Genomic DNA, 25,097 nt, shown 5'->3' with positions numbered 1-25,097 from the left:
CAGCTGGTCATAGTTTGCTTTCACCTCAAGGTGGTGTGGTTCTGTTGCTGTTGCATGGCTGAGTCCCATTCTCCCTCCCAGCATCACAGCCACAGGGCCTCAACTGGCCACCACATCACAAAGGAGAGAAGAAAAACAACCCATCCACGCACAAATCCCACATACTTTGACTCCCTGTCTCCTAAGGCAGATGGATGGTGGCCAAGATGTCCCTTGCTTAGGTGCAAGGGACCAGCCCTGCCTTGGTACACATGCAGTGAGACTCTTTCTGCCACGGTGGAAGAAAGGATGAGAAAATAGTGGGTTCAGTTTTGGTCCTTCACTCGAAGAAGGACACTGAGGTGTTGGAATGGGTCCAGAGAAGGGCCATGAAGATGACAAGTAGCCTAGAGAATCTGGGGTTGTTCAGCCTGGAGAAAAGGAGGCTGAGAGCAGACCTTCTGGCTCTTTACAACTCCCTGGCAGGAGGCTGGAGCCAGGTGAGGGTTGGTCTCTTCTCCCTAGTATCAAGCGATAGACAAAAGGAAACGGCCTCAGGTTGTCTCAGGAGTGGTTTAAGTTTGACATGAGGAACAACTTCTTCCTCTGGCCCAGGCTGCCCAGGGCAGTGGTAGAGTCTCCTTCCCTGGGAGGATTGAAAAGCCATGGAGACTTGGTGCTGAGGGACATGGTTTAGTGGTAACCTGGCAGTGCTGGGTTAATGCATGGCCTTGATGATCTGATGATTCTGTCACAGTCTGCAAAGGACTGGATTCTGGGGATGTGCCAAGCAGATGATGTGAGAAAGGGGTGCAGGTCTCAAGCACCTTCCCGACAGCAGCACTGTCTCCCCTGGCAGCAGGAAGTTGTTGGTTTTGGCAGAGGCAGAACTGCAAAAACCGACTGCAAGCCAGGAAGGACAAACTGCAAAAGAGGAGCAAGGAGGAGGGAGGGACATGGATCAAAACCCACCCTCTCCACTTTCAGGAAAGCAACTGGGAGAAAGCAAGGTGTGGAAATGAAACTCCCAGAATAAAGTGGATTTAATGCTAACCAAAACACCCAGACACAGACGAATTTAATCATCCTGAAGTGAGCGAAGGTCATTAAATAAACAGCAAAAGGCAAAGTGTTGAGGCTGGGAACATATTTAGCTATCAGCTCTTAGAGGAAAAAAAAAAAAGCATGGGGAATTGGATGGCAAAAAGTTATCTGAATCACTGAGACACAGAGAAAGAACCAAATATGATGCTTTGGTGACAGATAAGATACATAACAGCTCTTTCAGGAGGAGGTGGGCAGGGTTAGGAGCTGGTTAGGAAGGTAACAAAGCAATGGATGGGAGATTTCCAAGGCACTTTATATGCTTTTACCTTCTCTGATTTCTTATTCTTCTGCAGCATAGTCCCAGCACCACCATAAAGAAGCTGAACGTTTGCCATGTGGTTGGTAAAACTATCGATGCTCACAGGCTGCTTCTTGGCTGCTGGTCGGCCCTTGCACTTTATCTCCCAATATTGGGACGTTAGGAAGAAGCTCTTTACTATCAGAGGGGCAGAACACTAGAACAGGTTGCTCAGGGAGGTGCTGGAGACCCTGGGAGAGACAACCAAGGTCAGGCTTGATGGGGCTCTTAGCAACCTGCAGGGGGCTGGACCAGATAACCTTTAGAGACTCCTTCCAGCCCAGTGCCTTCTATGATTCTACAACAATTAGTTCCCTTCACTGTGCCACTTGATGGCTTGGGCTCACCCGTGCCCTTGTCACCCATTTGCAGCTCTGTGGTGTAAAATGGGATATAAATTTTTATCCTCCTCCAGCTTCCCCTTCTATCAGCTTGGCCAAGAAACTGCATTTTTTAAACAGATGATCCAAGGTTCAGCTCTCACTAATGAATTTCACGTTCCTTTTGCTGCTGTAAAAAAAAAAAACCCTACAAGAAGCACACACAGTTCTCCAGCCTTTGCCTAAGTTCAATGTCCAGGGAACCAGTCAGGAGCGTTTGCAAAGGAAGCCTCATGCTGGGGTTGATGGTGGTGGTTGTTATTGGCAGTGCTTTGCCTGCAAAGGTGTCTGTGGCACTTGTGGGACCCATTAAATGGGAACTGGCCGGTGAGTCATCTGGAACTCTTGACCTTGACTCACTCTCTGTCTCCTGGATGGGGAATTGCTCTGGCTTTAATGGGACACCTGTCAAACAGAGCACTTGAGCTGATCTTTTCTGTCACACCTGCGCTACACTTTGCAAAGTAGGTGAGAAGAAGAGGGTGATTTTCCTGATGTGAACGAGCAAGGGACAATCCTTTACACATCCAAACACAGTGCTTAGGAAGACACTGGGTGCAGACTTGCTGCTTCCCTGTAGGAAGGATCATTCATGGAGAGCTCACTTGGAAATGCAAGAGAATAAATCCTCCTCCTCCCTGACGATCCTATCTCTTCTCACAGGTCTGTACCAGATCCTTAGACTACAAATGCACATACAACTACCTGAAGGGACATTGTAGCCAGGTGGGGGGTGGCCTCTTCTCCCAGGCAACCAGCAATAGAACAAGGGGACACAGTCTCAAGTTGTGCTGGGGAAAGTATAGGCTGGATGTTAGGAGGAAGTTCTTCCCAGAGAGAGTGTTTGGCATTGGAATGGACTGCCCAGAGAGGTGGTGGGGGCACGATCCCTGGAGGTGTTCAAGAAAAGCCTGGATGAGGCACTTAGTGCCATGGTCTGGTTGACTGGCTAGGGCTGGGTGCTAGGTTGGACTGGCTGATCTTGGAGGTCTCTTCCAACTTGGTTGATTCTATGATTCTATGCTCAGCAAAAGAAAAGAACCACAATATCAACAGAGTTGGAAAAGGCCTCTATGGTCATCAAGTCCAATTGCCAGCCCAACACTGCCATGCCCACTAAGCCGTGTCCATATCTGTTTTGTGAACACCTCCAGGGAGGGCTATTCTGCCACTTCCCTCGGCAGCCTGTTCCAATGCCTGATCGCTCCTTCACTAAAGACTTTTTTCCTAATATCCAATCTAAAATAAGAAGAGAAGCTAACAACCACTGCTAAGACCCCTTGAGAGTCAGCAAGGAAGCTGCTCTTCCAAATATTAACTCAAGTCCTTAATGTCAGCAAAGCCTCTGCTAGACCATTCAGACCTTCCTGAGTCATTAGATGGTCAAAAAACACAGCAGGTCACAGGATGCTTGTCAAACTCCAAGGAAGAAAGTGATAAAGCCATTTATTCTGTACAATGCACATAAATCCCTGCTCCCAAAACTATTTTGATGACTAGCTTTGATTAATGATGCTGCCAGAAGATCATTCAGCAGTATTAACTAACAACATCTTTTTCTGCTTCCTAGAAACTGGAAAGCAAAATAGGTTTCTATTTTACAATGCTCTTTTTACCCTGGCCCCATCTGCACAGTGGTTTTGTGGATTTTTAGGGTTGCCCACAAGACCTGCTCAAATAGAAAAGTGTTGGTGAAAATCTCTCTGGTTCTTCATTAATGGGCCATGGGAAGAGAGATCCTTTCCTTTTGTGATTGTAAGGTTGCTAAGGAGCACCCTGTGCTGGAAGGCTGCTCAGTGCTGTTGAGCTTCCAGAGTGATTTTTTTACTCTTTTTTTTCCTTTCTGCAGGAGAAAACCACTATAAAGTCCTGAATTTGTACATCACAGCCTGTGTTGCTGATTTCACAAAGACACAGCATGATAAATAAGGAGATTTGGGATCTTCTCAATACCCAGCAACAGCTAAAGGACAGAGGGCAAGAGGATGGGGGCAGATTCTTCTCAGTGGTGTGGTGCCCAGTTACAGGACAAAGGGGAACTGGCACAAACTGGAACTCAGGAGGTTCCACCTGAACATGAAGAGAAACTTCTTTGGTGTGAGAGTGCTGGAGCCATTGGAGCAGAGAGATTCTAGACTCACCTGAACACAATCTTGGTCAATCTGCTGTGGGTGACTCTGCTTTAGCAAGAATCACTTCCAACCCCCACTGTGCTGGGATTCAGTGATTATGGAATGCAACAGCATCTTACCCCCACAGAAGACAAAGGGAGGGCTAACAGCATGTCCCACACACATAGGATCACGAACTCTGTGCTCTCCTGGAGCGTGCAGGAAAACAGCATCACACACACACATAACATCAAAACCTAAGATTTCCATGGGATAACAGTGTCACACACACATAGTCTCCAAACCTATGATTTCCATTCTGCATGAGGTATTCCCTGCTTCCCAAATGAGGGATCTGAGTGCTGGCTTCCACAGATTGAACATTTGGTTTTCTACAGAGGAATCATTTTCGGAGGTGCGGTATGACTGTGGCTCATGCTGCAAGCAACACCATGCCAGAAGAGGACACAACCCAGCAGACCTATAAACTGGGAAGGGATGTGCCACATTTACAGCTGCAGGAATCTGGGAGTAGCCAGAGGTGGTTGCTCTGGGGTGCCTAACAGCAAACCAGGTGCTTTCAAGCCAACAATACCTCACAAGCAAAATCCATGCATGAGACCATGACACAGCAAACCTTCTCCACCATCATAGAAGAAGCTTCCCTTACCGTTTCTTGACCACGTCCACGCTCCAGCAAGCAGCAGAGCTGTCTAGGATGACCTCAGCATGAAGCTATGCTCCTGCTCCACTTCCAGCCCTTCACCTGCTGCCAGACACCTTTGGGAGGGAAAAAAAAACAAACACAAAAAAACCATCAAGAGATTTTGTTAGTGAACAGGAAGGTCTGTGTTAACTGCTCCTGTGTTTGCTCACTAATTGCTTTACCTGGGGATAGTAACCAAAAAAAACCAGCAACTAGGCAAAGCAGCTCAGAAATCTCAGAAGAAAAAGCAGAAACAATTCAGAGGACAAAGCTGAAAGGCAAACATCACCTGTGATGGTGGTGCTAATGTCTTCCCAAAAACAGGGGACTGGGAAGGACTTCCCATCAAGTTATACATCTACTTCCAGCTGAGTTAATGCTGTGGATAGAGTTAGAGACATTTGTAGCCCCCAAATAACTTCTAGTCAGCCAGCCTCTTAGAAGGGGTTTACTCAGGCTTGGGGAGATGAAGTGGTCGGTGCTCAAGGTGCTCTTCTCCCATTTCATCCTCCCAATCCTAAAAATTTGGGCATTTCCAGGAGACTCAGGAGATCAAATAAACCTCAGGGAAAAGTAAGACTGTTCCCTAGCTTCCTCCTCACCCCTTGTTCCTCTCCAAAATCAACCAGTACAGCAACCAGAGACCATCTTGATGCACCTCCTGTGGGAGGGTGTCCCCGCCTCCTCCATGGCAGACCTGCCCATGGTGACAGGCAGAGGGACTGGGCTGACTCCAGCTCCTGCTGCTGCCTACCGTGGGTCAGCTTTTCCCCAAGCCACAGAGAGCAACCATCATTCTTCTGAGACCCTGAGGGGGTGTTTCCAGACCACTGGACTCACTTTCTGTCACAGTGGATAGGAAAAAATCTCCAGTCATCCAAAAATGGATTCCAGCAAGCCCTGCAGGTAATTCTTAAACCTCAAAACAGGTCTGCAGTGATCGTTCCCCTCTTAATCCTCCCCAAACATCCACAGGAATGGCAAGTTGGCTTCCTCCACATCTGCCCCTTTCCCTGGAGCCCTATCTCTCCCTGTTTGGAGCTGGAAAGACAAAGGCTGCCTCAAAACTCAGCTTTCCTAAGAGTTTAGTTTCAGGTCAAGGAGCCTATGAAGAATAATTGCATTGAAGGAATGGCACATGCCATCACTGTGATGTGATGGGGCAAGAAAGGCTTTCCTTAAATGATGATGCCTCCTGGGCCACAATATTCCTGAACCACCTGGATACAGCTCCAACCTAGGAATGCCAGGACTTCAAACAGATGTTAGAATCACAGAATGATTTGTGTTGGAAGAACCTTTAAAGGTCATCTAGTCCAATGCCTTTGCAGTCAGCAGGGATATCTGTGACTAGAGCAGGTTGCTCAGAGCCTCAAACAACCTGACCAGCAATGGTTCCAGGCATGGGCCACCTCTCTGGGCAACCTGAGCCAGGGTCTCAGCACCCTCAGTGATAAAAATTCCTTCCTTCTATCCAGTCTCAATCTCCCTTTTTTAGTTTAAAATCATCACCCCTTGTCCTGTCACAACTAAGAAAGTCTGTCCCCATCATTCTTCTTCGCTCCTTTAAGTACTGAAAGGCCCTGGAGTTGCACCCAACTGGTGACCCTTCATTTCTTTCTCCACAAACATGTGTTTCTATTTATGCACCAATAGAGTCCAGAACACATCCATAACGTTCATAAACACACCCTGTGTGTTTGCATCTATTTATGCTTTGCATCAAGCTAACAACCACGCAGGTGTCTCAGCTATGCAGAAGGTAAATGGAGACTGCAATGAAACCAAGAAGGATGCAGCGCACGTGAGCCAGATGGATGAGAAGAGGCTTTCTGCATCTGTGCTTGTTTTGGTTTTGGCTAGGAATCCCTAGAAAACAAAGCTTTCTGTACCCAACCAGCCTCATTTTGCTTCAAGTGCTTCCCATTTTTAGAACCTGCCTGTGGATGTGCACACAGAGTTCTGTAAATATTTTGCTGAGCCTGCAGTGTGAGCCTTTCCCTTCTAGTTCACCCTCTGACACTTCACAGAATCTCATCATAGTGGGGGTTAGAAGGAACCTCCAGAACTCATCTACCCCAACCTCCTAACCAGGGCAGGTTCACACAGAGCAGGATGTCCAGGATTACAATGTCCATGCAGGTTTTAAATGGCTCTAGAGATGAAGACTCCATCACCTGTCCGGGCAGCCTGGGCAGCACCCTTAAAGCAAAGAAGATTCTCTTTGTGTTACCCTTAAAGTAAAGAAGTTCCTCCTTGTGTTTAGATGGAACTTCCTATGCTCAAGATGCCTTTTATCTCTTGTCCTATCACTGGGCACCACTGAAAAAATCCTGGCCTAATCCTCCTGACACCCACACTTTAAGTATTTATAAGCATTAATAAGATCCCCCCCTTAGTCTTCTCTCCAGGCTAAAAAGTCTGAAGCCCAACAGCCTTTCTTCATAAGAGAGATGCTCCAGTCCTCTCATCATCTTCATAACCCTTTGCTGTACCTTCTCAAGCACTTCCCTGTCCTTATTGAACTGAGAAGCCCATCATCACTCCAGGTGAGGCCTCATTAGGACAGAGAAGAGGGACAGGAGAACCTCCCTCAGCCTGCTGGCCACACTCTTCTTGATGCACTCCAGGATGCCATTGGCATTTTTGGCCACAAGGGCACACTACTGGCTCATGGACATCCTGTTGTCCATCAGGACTGCTGCCAGGTCTTTTTCCACAGAGTTGCTTTCCATCAGGTCAGCCTCCTTCCTCTTCTCACACAGGAGCTGCCTGGAGCTGACCCCAAGCTGTCAAGCATAGATTAGGGATGCTGCAGTGATGACCTCTAACACGATCATGTAGTTAGAACTTGTAGTTAGGATAGTAGCTTTAGGGTCAACCCAAACCAGGTTTTTTCTTCAGACAGCCTGAAAACCAACCTGTGAAACACATTTTTCCTCCTGTCCTAATAATCTATTCAAGTTCACTTGAATAATGGGAAGAATGAATTATGTCCTACCACCTCCTACCTAAGCTGGGGACCGCTATGTGAAAAACAAGGATCAAAATGCTTTAGGTTGGACAGGTGTTTTACAAGCTCTCCTAGACCACAGGAAACAAGGAAAGAGAAACTGGACATCAGTCTTCCTTGGGCATCCCCTTAAACCTGCTGCTGACTTGCTGGAACAACAAGTGCCACTTGAAATGTCCCTTTTCCTAGTTAATGCTCAGCAAGGAAGAGCAAAGGTTAGAGGATTAAGGGTCCTTCTCCAAGAACCTTTTTGGTGACCACCACCCAAATTTCACTTGCATTTCTGGGGGGGGTCACCAATTTTGACATGGTGGTTTCTGTGCTGAAGACTTCTCATCTCTTTTCCTCCACCCCTCAGGACTTTGCTCCTCATACACATTGGTACCTCCTCTCAGACTGCTAGATGCTTGAGCATGTCCAGAGAAGGGCGACAAGGCTGGTGAGAGGCCTTGAGCACAGCCCTATGAGGAGAGGCTGAGGAAGCTGGGATTGGTTAGCCTGGAGAAGAGGAGGCTCAGGGGTGACCTTATTGCTGTCTACAACTACCTGAGGGGAGGCTGTAGCCAGGAGGAGGTTGCTCTCTTCTCTCAGGTGGCCAGTAACAGAACAAGAGGACACAGCCTCAAGCTACGCCAGGGGAGATTTAGGCTTGAGGTGAGGAGAAAGTTCTTCACTGAGAGAGTCATTGGACACTGGAATGGGCTGCCCAGGGAGGTGGTGGAGTCACCGTCCCTGGAGCTGTTCAAGGCAAGATTGGACGTGGCACTTGGTGCCATGGTCTAGCCTTGAGCTCTGCGGTAAAGGGTTGGACTTGATGATCTGTGAGGTCTCTTCCAACCTTGGTGATACTGTGATACTGTGACTGGTAGGTCTATACCAGGATCCACAGGCCAATCTCATGAAAAATTAAGTCCTATGTGAATGAAGAAGAGGAAAGGAGGAGAGAAAGGATGACTCTAGCAGATTTGATGGCATTTGGCAAGGCTGGGAAGCACGATGGCAGTAGTTGCCCATAATCTCCCCAAAATTGCATGGCACAGATTTTTCCAAACACTAAGAAACAGAGAGATGTATATTTGTAAGTAACCATCAGCTCATCTTGACCAAGCACTCCACAATGACATTATTCCACAATGGCATAATCCTTGAAGAGAAACCACAGCATTCTTGGACCCTGAGCAGAAACTCGACACATATAATACCTAATACTAGAGTGTACTTTATACCCTGTATTCCTATGAGTCATTTTCCATCCCACTGTCTATTGAAAAAAAAAACCCCACTTTTTTGTGTGTGTGCTTTGTTTATTTATTAAAGATTCTCTCAATGACTTTATTAATGACAGAAGAAGGGAGGGAACAAGACAAGATTCAGAGACCTGCCTCCAAATCTGGTCTAACTAAAGCCATCTGCTTGGAATAGGAGTCGCAGTCACCAGACTTGCTGCCAAAATTTGCCTTTCAAGGGGACAGTTTGAGTGGGAGGGATGCAGGATGGGCTTTGGGTTTTAAACTGAAGTCGTGTGACCAAAGAAAAAATAAGGCACATGGGTTTTAATTTACTGGGAGGAACATGAGATAGAAGGATGAAGTTGTTTTGTTTTGACTGTTAAAGCCCACATTTCTTGGCACAAGTGGAAACACCCCCAGGCCTGTCTGGAATAACCGTGCTGGGCAGCTTTTCAGCCAGTGCAAGCAAATGGGCAAATGAAACTATGCAGCAACCCAAAAAACAGTGAAACTGGCTGGTCTAGCTAGTCCTTGTGGTGGGGTCCCTCTGAAGCCAGCAAAAGACAGCTCAGCATCAGCCCCACAGAAAGAGGAACCACCCCTTTATTTATTAAACACACTGAATTGTGCTATTGGCACAATCTTCCTAATCTCAGCAGCTCGAGCCTGAGCCATGGGGGTTTATTTTCTAATTTAATCTAGGCAAGACCCAATGAAATGCCATAAATTGGGCAGCAGCATCCTGTGGGTATTCTGCAGGGAGCTGAAGGGCACTGGATGGGGTTGGGGCTGCTATGAGCTTGTATGAAGCTGGGTGAGCATGGCATGAGTGGCCCAGCACCAACAGCAAGAGCTGCCAGCTTTGGTAGATGTCTAACCAACTAAGCCTCTTCATTTTGAGTCAGGGCACTCAATTCTGCTGTCTCAATCTGTTTTGGTGGCCAGGTCACTTGGTAAAGGGAAGGCTGACCTTTTCTTCCCCTCCAAAGAAGAGCTCCAAGTCTGCTTAGGGGCGATGCTGGATTTTTACTGGACATTTTGACTTTCTAAAGGGAAGGAAGAAGAAAGGCCAGCAGATGGGGGTCTCAAGCACGCTCCGGCTCTACTTAGGCACATCCAACCAACAGCTATGGGGAGAGGCTCACCCTGGCTCACTCCACCATGTCTGAGCCACACAAGGCTAACAGTCAGCAGCCTACCAGCTGAACAGCACAAGAATGAGAGGTGGTGGTAATGGCCAATGAGACAAGGCACAACACCTTCATGGTCTGCAGGAGATAGATGAGCTGTGGGTCGCGATCCGCGCAGCAGGCGCCAGGGATGAAAGGCCCCACAGCAGAGCTGTTTGCCTCCCGATGCCGACCGTGGCACTGCTGTGAAGGAGCACATTGTGTGGAGCTCAGCATATGCTGGGACTTGCTGCTCACGTGAGAACTGCTACTGACAGATCTCAACCAGTGAGCTGAGGAACACCCTTGCTTCAGAGAGAGAGTCTGTCCTCCTCGGCTCCAGCCAAGTACAAAGACCAAGCTCAGCTGCACGCCTCTCTATGGGTGTCATAAATGCATGACCCAAGCAAGACAGCCCAGTCAGCCCTCCTGACCTATCTGTGGTGCTGACAGGAGATCCCCAGTGCAAACCCCACACATTTGCCTTAGATTTGTTCTTAAACAAAACGGGCAAAGGTCAACGTGAAGTTCCTGCAGGAAGGCGCATTTGCTGTCCAGATGGTAAGAGAATATGAAGGCTTCTTCTGTGAGCAGAATGGACAAACAGAGGCTCAGCAGCCCTAACATTCTCCTGACCTTCATGCTGTAGAGTACACGTATGCATTTTCCCTTGGGCCCATGCATTAGAGATGGAATTTGGGTTTGGCAGAGCAGAGGGAGGGTACCTTGTTCATGCAGCACTTTGTCTTGTATTGCACCAAGCCCAAGGAAATTCAAGTGCCTACATGAAGTCCTGGTGTGAACTTCACCCTTGGGATGGAAACCCTGTCTGCAGCATAGTGGGTTTAATTTTCAGTGTTTGGCACAACCCAAAAGTGACTCAAGTGCAGGTTTTAAAAGTAGGAGATGATCTTTTGTGGAGAGAAGAGAAAGCAGACCCAAAGCTGAGATCAGCATCAGTGTAGCAATATTTCTCAGCACAAGTGGTTTAACTAAAGCAAACAAAAAAGAACCTCATGCATTTGTCTTTCTTGAGATGAAACACAAAGGGTCAGTGGAGCAAGCTGCCTTCAGCAGCAAAGGCTGAGAAAAGGAGGTTGAGGGGAGACCTTCTGGCTCTTTACAACTCCTTGAGCCATGTGAGGGTTGTTCTCCCAAAAAAAACAAGTCATTGAACAGGAGGAAACAGCTTCAGATTGTGCTAGGAGAAGTTTAAGTTAGACGTGAGGGTTGCTAAGGCCTGGACCAGGCTGCCTGGGGCAGTGACAAAGTGCCCATCCCTAGAAAGGTTTGAAATCCATGGAGATATGGTGCTGAAGGATCCGGTTTAGTGGTGACCTGGCAGTACTGGGTTGAAGGTTGGACTTGATCTTAAACCAAAACAAATCTATGATTGCTTTTTGTGGTTCTAACTGGGGATTTCTGTTATGGTGGTGCTGCACAGAGACTAGAGAGCTTGTGAAAAGCTGCAAAAGGAGGATCAGAGATCCAGGGGAACTTTCACCATTCACCATTGGTGCTACAGTCATGCTTAAACCATACAAGGCCATAGAGGGAAAGCCAAGAAGAGGCAGAGCTCTCCGTGCCTCCACTCTGCCATCAGCCACTGGCTTGGTGATGATGCTCCAGGTCCCACAACAAGGAAGACACATATCTCATCTCCATCCAGACTTTAGAACAGAATTCCCCTGTGGAAAGCACTGTGCAAAATGTCAAAGAGAAGAAAAAACCCAACCAACAGGGCCATGGCCCAGAGTCAAAGCGCCTGGGTCCTCCAGTCCTGGAAGCAATACTGCAGACTGTAAGCTGCAATGATTCCCAGTTGTTACTGGTTTGTTTTCTTAGCCTAATTTCTTTCAGCCTGTCAATGGCTGCATGTCCTCCTCAGAGCCAAGCATAAATCAAGTCAAATCCTGACTTATGCCAGAGCAAAGAAATGTCCTTATTGTTATTCCAGCCAGGAACATGTGCATTTCTATTGGCCCGAGAAGCGCAATCACTGCCCTTGGAGCAAAGATCTTGCCCACCTGCCACCTCCTCTTCGTCCCACAAAGAGGTCAAGCTTCTTCCAGCTTACTGTTTCCCAGGTTGAGCTGCCAGCTAAGAACGAAGGTGTTCTCCAGTGATAGGAGAATTGGTGCTCCTCAGCTTTTCTGTCTCACTCCAAATGCTGAAGCTACTGCAATGTGCAAGCTCTTACCCAGCTGCTGAGGGAAGCCAATTCTCCAGGACAGTCAGAACCATCCACAGAGAACCTTGAGCTTTGCCATATGCAGCACAATGGAAAACTGCTAATAAAAGTTCCTATTGTGTCGGGGCTGCGGCACTAACCGCCTGGTATTTCTCTCTCCCTCCCTTCCCCTTTGCAGACAGGCAGCTAAAAACGGCTTCGCACTTCCCAGCTCAAATGCTCGAGGTCAAACAGCGACGCTGAAGTACCACAGGGAAAGGGTTGAAGAACTGCCTACTGCACAGCCCACGGCTCCTTTCCAGGCTTGAGGATGAAATGCTCCCTGCTCAAATCCCAGGAGCACTGCCTGTGACTCCAGCTCAAGAGTGGGCCTCCCCAAAATGCAGGAGGCTGTAGGGGTCCTCTAGCCCCCAGTTAATGCCATCCCGCGCTCTCGGCACCCTGCCACAGGGTAAGCCTGGCCTCCTTCATCCCCAGCATCTCCAAAACACCACATCAGCACCATCCTTCCCACTCCTGAGCAGCTGTTCGAGTTGCCTGTCCCATGCAGTGTGCTAAGAGACCTCTCCTCATTCCCCTGCGAAGGCACATTCCTGCTCTGGCCACGGCTCTCCCTCCTCCTTCCCCTAAATCGTGCACACACACACATGTTCTATCGATGTCTGCCCACGCCCTTGTCCCAGCCCCAGGAAAAGCAGCTCAGACACAGGAATTAAAACCCGGGCCAGTATTGTTAAGGCTGGATGCCTAGAGCTGGGCTCCTTGATCCACCTTCTGGCACAAAGACAAACTGATGGCTTTGCAACCCATGTGAGCACCTGCAGCTTCTGGCAGCCTCCTCCTTAAGTTGGGTTTAAGGAAGAGTTCCTTCCTGCTCCTGGCAGGGTTGCCACTGGAAGGACTGACAACCCAACTTCAGATTCCCTGCTTTGAGGTCTGCGAATATTCCTGAGGGCTTCTCCAACTCCCTTCCTTCCTTCCCAGGCTTTCAGGCTCAATCAGTGAAGTGGCAGCACCAAGACAGGGGTCAAGCAGATGAGAGGAGTTAAGTGTAGCTCACACCTCTTTGGATGGGCACTTGTCTCTCCCAGCTTGTGCTTTCCCCTGTGGCATCCTTCCTCCTGTCACCGTTTCGCACCCCAGAGCATCAATCTTACCACCCCAGAGCCTCTCCTCCAGCCCTACCATGGGAGGAAAATGTAGAATTAAACTCGTGAGTCTGAAAGCCAACACAAAACCTCAGATCTTGATATGCTGCAGGAAAACACCAATCACAGGGCAACTGGGGGCAATGAAGAGATTTCAGCTGAAACCAGTGGCTTCAGTGTTTCACCAAGGCAGCCAAATGGCTTACTTTCTGTGTCTTTGTTAATAATCTCATTATTTACAGGACTCATGTGCTCTCCATTACCTTCCACAGCCCAGTACTGAAGGGACATATGAGGCTGGTTAGCCTGTTTGTAACGGGTCCATCTTCAGCATTTTGGTATTTCCTGGTTGGCATGTGACCAAATCAACACTCTCCACTTAAACCAAGAGTCCCTCCAAGGGACTGCACTAAGCAGTCACCGCCTTCAGCAATTTCTAATGCACAAGCTGCCTTGGGACCTCATAATTTGCAGGGGAAAAAAGCAACCCAAAACTTAGAAAACAACTGCAAAACACAAAACCTCTTTGATTCTGGCTGTCTACTGCTAAGTGGAGGCAAGGAGAATAGTCTGGGGATTTGGAACATCTCAAATGAGGAAGTACTTTGGGGTTTGGTTCTGTTTGGGAGTGGTGGTGGTGATTTTTAGGAGGTATGGAGTTAGCTGCAGATGTCAGCTGTACATCTGCAAGCACAGGACACATTGCCAGCACCTGAATCTCTTCCGCTCACTTTTCCCTTTTCACTTGCAGCTGACAGAGGCTCAGATGGAGGAAGCTTCATGAAGCAGCACCATCCCTTCCTGGCTGCTGAAGGCATCTGCTCCAGCTGGTTTGAGAAGCAGCAGGCTGGAAAGCAAATGATATTCACATCTCCTTCTGCTGCAGGTCATGAGGTGCTACCGCACCACGTTACCACTCTATGAGGTGCAGGTTTGCTTTCCCTGTTGACATCCCTACCTTTCACAGTGCTTGGTCTTCAGCAAACCTTTTCTTATGGTGTGTTTGTTTTACCCTGGGAATATCAGCCTGGTTTCAACATCTGGTGATAAAGTTTGGGAAGGGTTTTCATGCTGCTTGGTTCAGGGAAAGCAAGTGACTGATGTCAGCAAGAGGTAGTGATCCATCATCAGCTCCAAATAGGCACTCTCAGTTGGGCTTCCTTTTACCCTCCCCATCACAAAACCTGGGCAGCAAACATGCTCCTTTCCAACTTCACCTTCCCCTGAAGGTGGTTCCATGGATCAGTCCAGCCTACCATCAACCAACCAAACAGAAATCTTTGGACTATGACATGAACAGCCTAGCAGAGCTTCTGCAAACCACATTATGGGACCAATATGCTGATTTCTCTTGTAAATATATGCCCATTTGGAAAAAAAAGGTACACTTCTGGGTGGGTTGTGTACCACAGTTATCACCAAAACTAATAGTGTGCAAAGAGTCAGATGAAATTCTTCTCAAGGGCAGCCATAGATGGTCCCAGCTGGAATCCAGAGGTTGGCATGCCAGGTCTAAAACTCCCTGTAGAAGACAGCCTGCCCTGCCTGTGAGATGAAACTATGCTCCTGGCTTCCTGCAGGATGCTCAGGTGGCAGGGTCTGCCAGGAAAGCAAAGCTGGCTCATATCACACTTGAAGTAGATACAGTTGAGGGGACAAATGCCAGGCAGCTGTAGATCACACTCTTTCTGCACCCCATCATGCACTTCTAAGAGCTGCTAAGAGCCATGCAAGGCCTGATCCCTGTCGAGCTTGCCTCGAAGTCATCTTCAGCATCATGACCTTACACATCATGGGGGTTACAACTGCCAGCGAGTATCCAGCTCAGCATGTGGTGGTCAGCTGGAATTGGTGGAGACCACCACAGACTGCAGCTCGTCATCACATTCATTGCTGCCACATTTCATTGGCACAGCCAGATAGGCAGATGTGGTGGCACTTCTCACTGCTCTGAGGCTCATGGGTGGGCCACAACACGACAAAAGACTGACTTGTTAGCCAAGCAAAGAGATTTTGGGCTGCGGTTCCTGGGTAAAACTGCCAGATGTGTCACTTGTACTCAGAGCTGAATTGGCAGGTCTTTGCCACTGGGGAAAAAGCTGGAGTGGAAAGGAACAAAACCATTTCCCAAGTCACCTGTTTTCTCCATGCCAGCACTGCCACTTCCATGCAGAAAGCAGGGTCTGCAGATTTAAATGGTGCTAAACGGGAGCCCTCCTCCAGTTGTTCTGCCTCTGCATCCCTTGGTTCCAGCCATGTGCAGGCATTTCATGCCTAATTATTTATTATCCCTAATGACTGCTCCTCATGCATCCAGCCCTCTCCTCATCTGTAGCTGGTTTTAATTGGGCAGCTCCATCGTCAGCAAGCAGGCGTTGCACAATCTTCTGTTTGCATCCATCACCAGCCCTGCCCTGCCTCCACTGCCAGTTACTTTAACCCCAAACAATGAGCCTCGAGGACTTTCTCCTCGTCTGTCTATTCAGCCACTGCAGAGGGAGAGAGGGACCTCTTCAAGAGGATGATTCTTAATCACCACAGTGGCCTCATTAACAACACAACCCAGAAAATCCAATCCTTGCAGCGCCAGCGTTCCTCCTCGCTGAGCACCATAAATCCAGTAGGGATTTGATGGGAAAGAAAGGCCCTGATCAGTTCTCATGTGCTCTGGCAGTACAGATTTCCATCCCCAAAGCCCCAAAAACTTCTGGGATAGAGAAACTAGAGATAATTGCCACCTTCAACAAACATTCCCCTCCTCCCAACCTACCAGTCCTCAGCTGGACCCCTCATGCTCTTACCCATGGTGCAAGTAGCAATGACTCAATCTGTGGCAGCCCTCAGCATTGATGGTGATGCTACAATCAATTTTCCATTAGTAGGATCCCTGGAATCCCCACTAACATCAATCAGCTGCTTCAGAAAGCTCTCTTTGGCTTTCTATTTCCATCACTCAGAGTTTCAAACCTGATTTAGAGGAAAAAAATGGAGATTTGGGGTCATTTTCTTTTTCCTCCTTAGGATTCTTTCAGCCTGTTTGCACTCATAACCTGAGCTCCCGCCTGGCTGCACCACTCAGAAGCCAGCCTGAAGCCACAGTGACCTCAGCCCAAAGTCCTCCTGTGAAGCCTGCTTGCTGTGTGAGTTTTGCTCCCAGGAGTGCATCCATTCACTTGAAAGCCTGAATTGAAACTCTTTGGAAACGATGAGAACAAAAAGGGCATAGATCAGTCCTTGGTCCTGCAGAATGGAGCTCTGCCTGGCAGCCACCCATCCCACAGGGAGAAAAGTTATTCCACAGTATGTTCATTTTCCATTCATCCTTTCTAGGCTGTGTGCTCACCTTGTGAAGGATCAAGAAGGTGAATTAAGGCACATTCTGGCCAACTTTCCTCATCCCACAAATGTTTGCAGCCTCCTAGCATCAACTGAGGGGTAGGAGATGAAGAATGAACCAAGGCAGAGAATTGTCTTCTCGTAGCCCCAGGTGTCCTGGAAATATCACAGGGAGGATTTGTAGCTTGTGAGCAACCCAGCAGAGGTTGCACGCTGGAGAAGTTCAAGGGAAAGGGATGGGGGAAAAGGCCAAGAGGCAATCCAAGAGCACAGCAAGTTTTCATTAAGGCTGACTTCAGATTTGGCTTTTGTGCACTCCTCAGATCCAGGCTGCTTCACATAAAAGGCCACTTTTTACCCCAGTGAACATCATGGTTTAGATTTACATCAAGGCTTTTAGGTTGAGCCTGGTTTGCCTGCTGTGGGTATTTTTGGGTAACTAAGCTTTCCTTGGGAGCTCTGGAGATGATGGAGCCCTTTTCCACAAAAGCCTGCCATAGACTTGTTGGGATCTCACCTTGCACTTGGTAGCTGGAGGAATCTGACTGCATCTACCTAACATTGAGGGGGAAAAAAAAAATCCATGTGGTTTGGATTCAGAGCAACAGTTGGGAACTTTGAAAAGGGAGGACACAAAGAGTCCCACAGACAAAAAACCACCAACATTCAAACAACCTCCTGTCAAACGTCTTGGTGCTGCTCTCATGTTCCCCAGCACAAGAGGCCTGTTGAGTCTCTTGATCTATTTGAAGGAAAGCAGTGGCTCAGGCACAGCAGCCAGCGTGGCTTCCTCAACAGACCAATTCATTCACAGTTCTTTAATGGGAGACAGGCCCCAGCAAAGCCCAGATCAGAGAACATCTAAATCTGGTGGAGGCAGGAAACTCCAAAACCCAAACTCAACCCCCAGTTTTCTGAGGGACCTTGAACTTGACGGTGGTCATGTGCAAATCCACCCATGGATTTCTGAGGCGACTGAAATCTGGACTGGATAGCACTGTGGGGCTTGGACTCACCTCTCCAGTTCATTTTGTAGCTCTTTTTTATCTGAGAAGCTGTAGTCTCCCTCTGCAGGGTACCTGTTTTATCACTTATCCCAGATTAACAGAATCCCTCCTCCCTGCAGAGGAGTACCAGGACCTTGTTAGGAACATCTTGGCAACCTCCAATAACAACCTCTGTGGCAGATGCAGTGCGAAAGCTAAATGTGGTTTGCAGCTCTGCCTGAAAACTTAGGCAGATCTTCTGGAGTTGGGTCCCAAACATCTGTGAGCTTCACCTCCATTTCCCCTGGGACCTTCATCATTCCAAAGCCCTTTAAAAAATGTCATTGCTTCAGGAGAGGCACATCAGTGCCTGAGCCAGGGCTGGCCTACTGGGTGACGCAGCGATGAGTCTAAAGCTTTGCACTTTGAGCAGCCTGGAAAGGCAGAAGCAGCCAGAGTGGGAGCTTACATCACACTATCTCAGGGGCAAGCAAGCACGGATTCTCCTCAAGTCTGTGCATTGTAGCCACTGTTGAACAGTTATGGGAAGCCAGGATGATGAACATGTGAGTCATTGTGGCTAGATGGTCTCCTGGGAGGAAGGAGCAAGAGTTTCCCTACAAGAAGTAGCTTTTTTCCACTGTAAATCTTCTAAGCACAGTGATGAGTCTGAAAGGTCACTGGGGCTTGGCAATGGTTTGGCAACTGAGAGCCAGATGGCTTTGATGGGAACAAAGACAATGCTGTCTCCTCCTGAGTGCCTTTCTCATAACATGCTTCACCTACATCTTGTCTGATGTGCTCTGGACCAGCTTTCTTCACCTCTTGGCTGCTCTGAAGTAGGCAGGGGTCAAACTAAAGCTTCTGCAGGGCTGGAAATCCTGGTCCTAAAGGAAGAGCATTTTGTCTTTGGCTTCAACAATGGAAGGACTTTCAACTAAGATCCCTGTTTTGAGACAGGATGTTCAGTGAACAGTGAAATGAATCTATATGAATTCTGAGAGTCCTAAGTGGAATCAGAGCTTCCGTACCTGCTGTGGAGGTCCTGAACATGTATAGCATCAGAGCTCCACTTCCATTCAGATCTCAGATTTGCCATTCAAATTAGTAGGGCTCCTGATACAACAAGCCTGCTCCTTCTACACATGACTTTTATTCACTGATGTCCCCTCTCTTGGATTTGGGAGAGAAGCATCAACATTAAAGGGCACTGAGATAGGAAACCCTTCATCTAGACTTGTGGAGAAGATTTGCCAACGCTTTGTGATGAAGCTGGCACTGCTTTGGCAGCAGCAGTACCCAAGAGGAAAGCACTCAAATGCTGGAGGCTGAAGCATCCTCAGGAGTGCTCTGGAGGGTGGGAGATAAAACCCCAGGAAAGCAGCTGTACAGAGCTTTAGAGCATCCAAAACTGACCTCTTCAGAAAGGTTGGTGGTACCACAGCCAGAGGCAAAGCCAGTTAAAAACAAAGAGGCCCAGTGAATCACAGAATAGAATCACAGAATCTTTTAGATTGGATGAGACCTCTAAGCTCATCAAGTCCAGCTGTTAACCCAGCACTGTCAGGTCACCACTAAACCACATCCCTCAGCACCACATCTCCACAGCTTTGAAAACACACCAGGGATGGTGATTTCACCACTGTCCCATGGCCCATATGGTCAGAAGAAGAGTGAGAAGAAAATCAGGATTACAAAGATGACAAAAACCCCTCAGTGCAGTTGTCCCTTAGCACTTCTATAACACTAAACCTCATGGGAACAACTTAAGTGTAGAAATGACTTTCCAAGCTCCATCTAGGTCAGTATTTTGTCACAGAAGCGGTCCAAAGCAGATGCTTATGGAAGGGTTGAAAAACACAACAAAGACACTGTGCATTCTTTTCCCCCCAGAATATTCTCCCACCCACAATAAATAAATAAATAAATACATACATAATGTATGAAAGCAGCTAAAGGATTTCCTGAGCTGAAAGAGGTGTTGCCTTTGCATTAAACAGGACTCAGGAGACTCCCCTTCTGCAAACCTCTCCATTATCCCTCAGTTAATAACGAAAGAAGAGAAAGAAAGACTGCAAATGATATTAGTGATTAGGTGTCAGCCCAAAGTGCAGCAAAAGAAACCTGAATTAATTCACCTGCCCCTAATAACCAGGTCAAGGAAAGGTCCATTTCTTCCTGTGACAACATCTTGGTTCATTAACAAGTTTTCCAGTCAGATCTTTCCCCTGAGTTAATGGGACTGCTCGGCCGTCCTTGGAAGGATTATTTCAGCACTCTGGGCTGAATGAGTTGGTTCATTAAGCAGCAAAGGTTGAGAAAATCCACTGGGGATTCCTCCATTGAAGGTTATTATGACTTCTGCAAAATGCCTCCCTTGATGTTTCAACCAGCTGCATTCACATTTTTCTTTCTAAAGCAAATGAATCAGGGACCCATCAGCACCCAAAGACATCTGTGGGAGGTGTTAATGGGCCTTCTGGGGCAAACCTGAGAGCTGGAGAATGGCATTTCAAGACATTCAGCTAGGAGAGACGGTTGGGTACATAAGTCCTTCCTCGCTGCTCATCTGGAGTGGCTGCAGCTGGATGTCTCACCCCTCCACACAGCCATGCTCCTAAGGAATTTGCCATTTGCTCCGCGCTGTTCCCAGCGACATGCAAATTGAGCCTTCTGCACATCCCTCCCTGGATGGCATCCAAGGAATGCTGCCGGAGCTCTCCGCTCCGCTGGAAACACCCGTGAGCGTGTTCAGCAGGACATGTCTGGGCAGAAATCTTGGCCTGGAGGACTTGCCTTAGCCTAATTTTGGAATCAGGAATTTCTGCCTGGCTTAAGGAACGTTAATTTTCTTTGCCACTCTTGGTAATCGTTAGAGAGAACTCAACACTCTGAGATTTATTTCCTTACTGCCTCTCCCTTTCACGGCTTGACACCGCTTTGTGTCTTCTTTCTTGCACGTCTTGGCCATAGGCTGACTTACCAGAGATCTAAACTCAAGATCACTTGCAACATCTTCATTGCACATCACAAACCCAAGAGTGGTGGGAAACAGACACTACCACAGGCAGCTCCTCCAACTCACACCAGTAGCCACTGACTTGAGATCCTAACAAAGCTGAGTGTGAAAAGATCAAGAAAACCATCGCACAGCCCAGCAGCTCCTGCCTGGCGGTCCACATGCCAGCAGTAGCATGGAAAGCAGCTTTCAAGACAAATACAGAGAATCACAGAATTGTTTCAGTTGGAAAAGGCCTCTAAGGTCAAAGTCCAACCATCAACTCACCACCACCACAGCCACTAAACAGTGTCCCAAAGTGCCATGTCTACACATTTTTTGGAGCACCTCCAGGGATGGTGACTCCACTACCTCCCTGGGCAGCCTGGTGCAATGTGTGACCCTTTTTTCAGCAAAGAAGTTTTCCCTAATATCCAGCCTTAACCTTTCCTGGTGCAACTTGAGGCCATTTCCTCTCACCCTACGACCTGACACCAGGGAGAAGAGACCAACACCCACAGTACAGGAAAAATAATTCAATATCCAATGATCATTTGAAATATAGCTTCAGCTTTGGTGATCCCAGAAAGTAACAACTTGCCTGGGCACTGCCTTCTGCTAACTGCTACTAGGCAAATAAAATCTTACTGGTAAATAACAAGTTTGAGGAGTACCAGGTCTAATCACCCACCTCAAGATGGGATGAACATGGCTGGATGATCTATAGTTTGGACTGGATGATCTTGGAGGTCTCTTCCAACCTGGTTGATTCTATGGCATATCTGAGGGATACCTGTCTGAATATAGGCAATGAAGAAGACACAACTGAGTCCAGAAGTGGTGTTCCTCATCTCCTAGCTAGTATTAGAACTGTAGACTAGAACCAGAGAATGATTTTGCTTAGAGAAGACCTTTAAGATCACTGATCCAACCATTACCTGAGCTTGCAGTCACTTGTCACCCCCCAAGGGCAGACAACAGTTACCAGTTTCAGCTCTGCTTTAACAATATGGGAAAAGGACATTTTTCTGGGAGATAAGTGTTTAACGTGGTTGGATTCAATCTTAAAGGTCTTTTCTAAACTAAACAATTCTATGTTTTGCTGTGTACTTCTGTGCAGAGCCATGTCCATGAGGCACCTCCAGGTACCACCACGACACCACCAGGCAGAATTTTCCAGTTTTGCTTGTCTGGTAAACAACACAAAGAACAAAAGTGACTGGAAGAAAGCTTCCACTCATCCTGACTCAGATTTCCACCAGAGTTTCCTTCAAAACAACCCAAGGCTGCAGCACTGAGGCCTTTGATGATGTTGTAGACTATGTGGAAGAGCATGCAACCAAAAAGAGCGATGGGAAGAGTGTTTTGGGGAGAGGAAAGCAGCACTGAGTCAACACTCTGGCAAGGCAGATGAAGAGAGAGAAGCTCTTCACCCCACAGAACTGCTAAATTCCTCGTGTCCATGACAAACACATGCATGCTGCCATCTCCACGCCTTGGCTCCGTGGCCTGCAAGCCTAGGACTTTCACACAGCCCCACGTGTTTAGCTAATTGACATTTAAATCATTAGCAGCACATCAAGTCAGCGTCAGGGCTTCCTGCACCCTTAGGCTGCTGGCTTGTTTTTGGAGCCCAGATCCCGGAGAGGAAGCCCTGCTCGTTGTTAATGAGGCTTTTCAGCAGCTACTCAGGATCATTACTGCTCCCTAATGAGGACAAAGGTGTTTGTGGTATTTGACCACTTGCCTAATTAGTTTATAGCACAAATGCTCCCTGCTGAGCAGGAGATTTATGAGCTTGACTTTGCCCCCCAGAGCAGCGCTGGGACGGGAGCTGATGGTTGCAAACACTCCTGGTTTCTCAAAGCACAGCCTCACACACTGGAGAGACATCAAAAAACCAACTGGGGAGCTTTTTGGGAGAGCACAGTCTACTGTCCTTGAGGCTCACCAACATGGGTCTTCCCCCCATGCACCTCTAGGGACAAAAGCAGGGATGAAGGTTTACCTTACAAGCACTACAGTTCAACTATCCCAAGGAGGTTCAGGAAAGGTATTTTTGCCTGTGACACATCCTGTACACAGAAAACCAGAGTCAGATGCTAACACAAAACCTCTTCCAGCTCAGTCTCTGGCTCTGTGGCCAGGGCCTGCCCTACCTAAGGGCTGATCTGTGAGTGGGAACCTCTGGCTGTCACTGGACACCCTTTGCTGGCATTCAGCAGCAGGCAAGGATGAAATCCTTCCTCTGAATTTTGAGAAGCATGTTCTTGCTGCTAAGAGTGGGTGCTGACACTAGTTGTACCTCTGAGCAGGAAGGTGGAGACAGAAACCCTAGGTCTCCATTCTCATCCCCAAAGCCACATTTGGGTGATCTGCAAACTGGTTTGACTTCAATTTTGAATCACACCTCTGCCCAATATCCCTGGTAATGCCGGAAAAATATTCCCTGAGGTGGAGACAAATTCAGTTCATGGAATCACAGACCAGTTTGGGTGGGAAGGAACCATTAAAGGTCACCTAGTCCAGCTTTCCTGCAGTCGTCAGGGACATTTGCAACTAGAGCAGGTTGCTCAGAGCCTAAAGAACCTGACCTGTAATGATTCCAGGGATGGGGCATCTCCCACCTCTCTGAGAAACCTGGACCAGTGTAAAACATTTCTTCCTCTATCTAGTCTGAATCTTCCTCTTCTAGTTCAAACCCATCACTCCTTGTCCTGTCACAAGACTGCTAAAAAGTCTGTCCCAAACTTTCTTCTCTGCCCCTTCAAGTACTGAGAGGCCACATGGTCTCCCCAGAGCCTCCTCTTCTCTAGGCTGAACAAGCCGAGTTCAACCTGGGTTCCCATTGCTCCTTTACCACCACCAACCAGCACCACTGTTCTCCAAGGATGATCCCACATCTCCAATTTTGGTTATTTCAGGAAGCATGTTTGGTTTTATTACTAATGGGAGAAAAACCACGAGAGAACCTCATAAACTCCTCATGTTAAACAAAAATAGCACCAGAAATTCAGAGCTTCGACTGAGCTGCATCTGAGACCTTTGGGATTGGAAATCCCCCATGCAACTGCAGCACCAAGACAAAAGCTACTATTTGTTGACAACTTCTTGAAATCACACACTCAAAAGTGGCCAGGGACTGGAAATAATTTCCCTCAACATTTTCAGCTAGTTAAAAAAAAAAAAAAATGTAATAAATGCATCTTGGATGGCTAAAAATGGTTTGCTTCACTTTCAACTGTTCAACTCTCGACTGCTAGATTCTTCCATATACATTTCCAGTAGGATTTAGGAGAATTTCCATTGATGAAGAGTTTTCCACCACCATGAGAATGCCTCCCTTAAAAATCCCAGAGCTTTAACATTAGAAAATAGGATATAAATGAAAATAGAAACAAACCCAGTGCCCCACTTCATGTGCATCCTTGTCTTCTGCGAGGGATGAAAAGCACATTTAACACAAACCACGTTGCAGGAGCAGCTCAACTCGGCCATGGCCAAGCTGGCACTGTGCCCATGAGCTGCACCACGTCTGGTGCTGTGGTCATAGAATCACAGAATTGAGTTGGAAAGGAGCTTAAAGATCATCTAGTTCTGATCCCCGTCCATGACCCTCCAACACCTCTCACTAGACCAGGTTGCTCAAAGCCTCATCCAGCCTGGTCTTAAACACTTCCAGGGATGAAGTCTCCAAGAAGCTCAGTTCCCTGAAGGCAGACACTGGCTCCAAGACACCAACCCTCTTCCAACTCCCTCTTTTCTGTTTGTCTCAGCAGGAAGAGATATTTGTTTGGTTTTTTGAAGTTGCAGCAAATAGCTTAATGCAAAGCAGGAGCAAAGGAGCAGCAGGGCTTGCCAGATTTCGCAGAGCATCTCTCCTGCCTTTTGCCCATGGTCCTGCTGGATCCTTTGCCTTTATTTTTCCCCTCTTCCAGCAAAGGTTTGGGTTGAGCTCATAAATAATTTGTGACAGCCCCAGTTGTGAACTGTGACACCAGCCCATGTAGGGGACTGCTGAATCCAGCATTGCTGATGAGCTTGACGAGCCCCTCCAAATAGCCTGGTGCCTCCTTTCTCTTGCTTTCTCCCTTCCTCTGCTCACAAAGGGCAGCAGCCATTACTAGAGCACCTCTCCTGTGAGGATAGGCTGAGAGAATTAGGTCTGTTTAGCCTGGAGAAGAGAAGGCTTCAGAGAGACTTTATAGTGGCCTTACAGTTCCTGAAAGGGGCTACAGGAGAGCTGGAGAGGGAATTTTTTTATAAGGGAGTATGGTGCCAGTATGAGGAGCAATAGTTTTAAACTAGAGCAGGGTAGATTGAGATTGGGCATTAAGAAGTTCTTTACTGTGAGGGTGGTGAGGCACTGCAATGGATTGCCCAGATAAGCTGTGGACATGTCCTCTCTGGAAGTGTTTAAGACCAGGCTGGATGAGGCTTTGAGCA

General features: G+C 47.7%; 1 protein-coding gene across 11 annotated transcripts in view; it reads right to left on the bottom strand.

The window, feature by feature from the left end:
- ZNF469 (zinc finger protein 469) overlaps window positions 1-25,097 on the bottom strand; it is a 243,180-nt gene that overhangs the window by 112,045 nt on the left and 106,038 nt on the right. For all 11 annotated transcript variants that reach the window (XR_010306008.1, XR_010306010.1, XR_010306013.1 and 8 more), the window contains exon 3: window positions 4,546-4,655. The gene's annotated coding sequence lies outside the window, so the exon portion shown is untranslated. The remainder of the gene's footprint in view (window positions 1-4,545; window positions 4,656-25,097) is intronic.

Source organism: Pogoniulus pusillus, chromosome 20, assembly GCF_015220805.1.
Source record: "Pogoniulus pusillus isolate bPogPus1 chromosome 20, bPogPus1.pri, whole genome shotgun sequence".
NCBI lineage: Eukaryota > Metazoa > Chordata > Aves > Piciformes > Lybiidae > Pogoniulus > Pogoniulus pusillus.
This window is presented reverse-complemented; position numbering and strand designations above follow the sequence as displayed.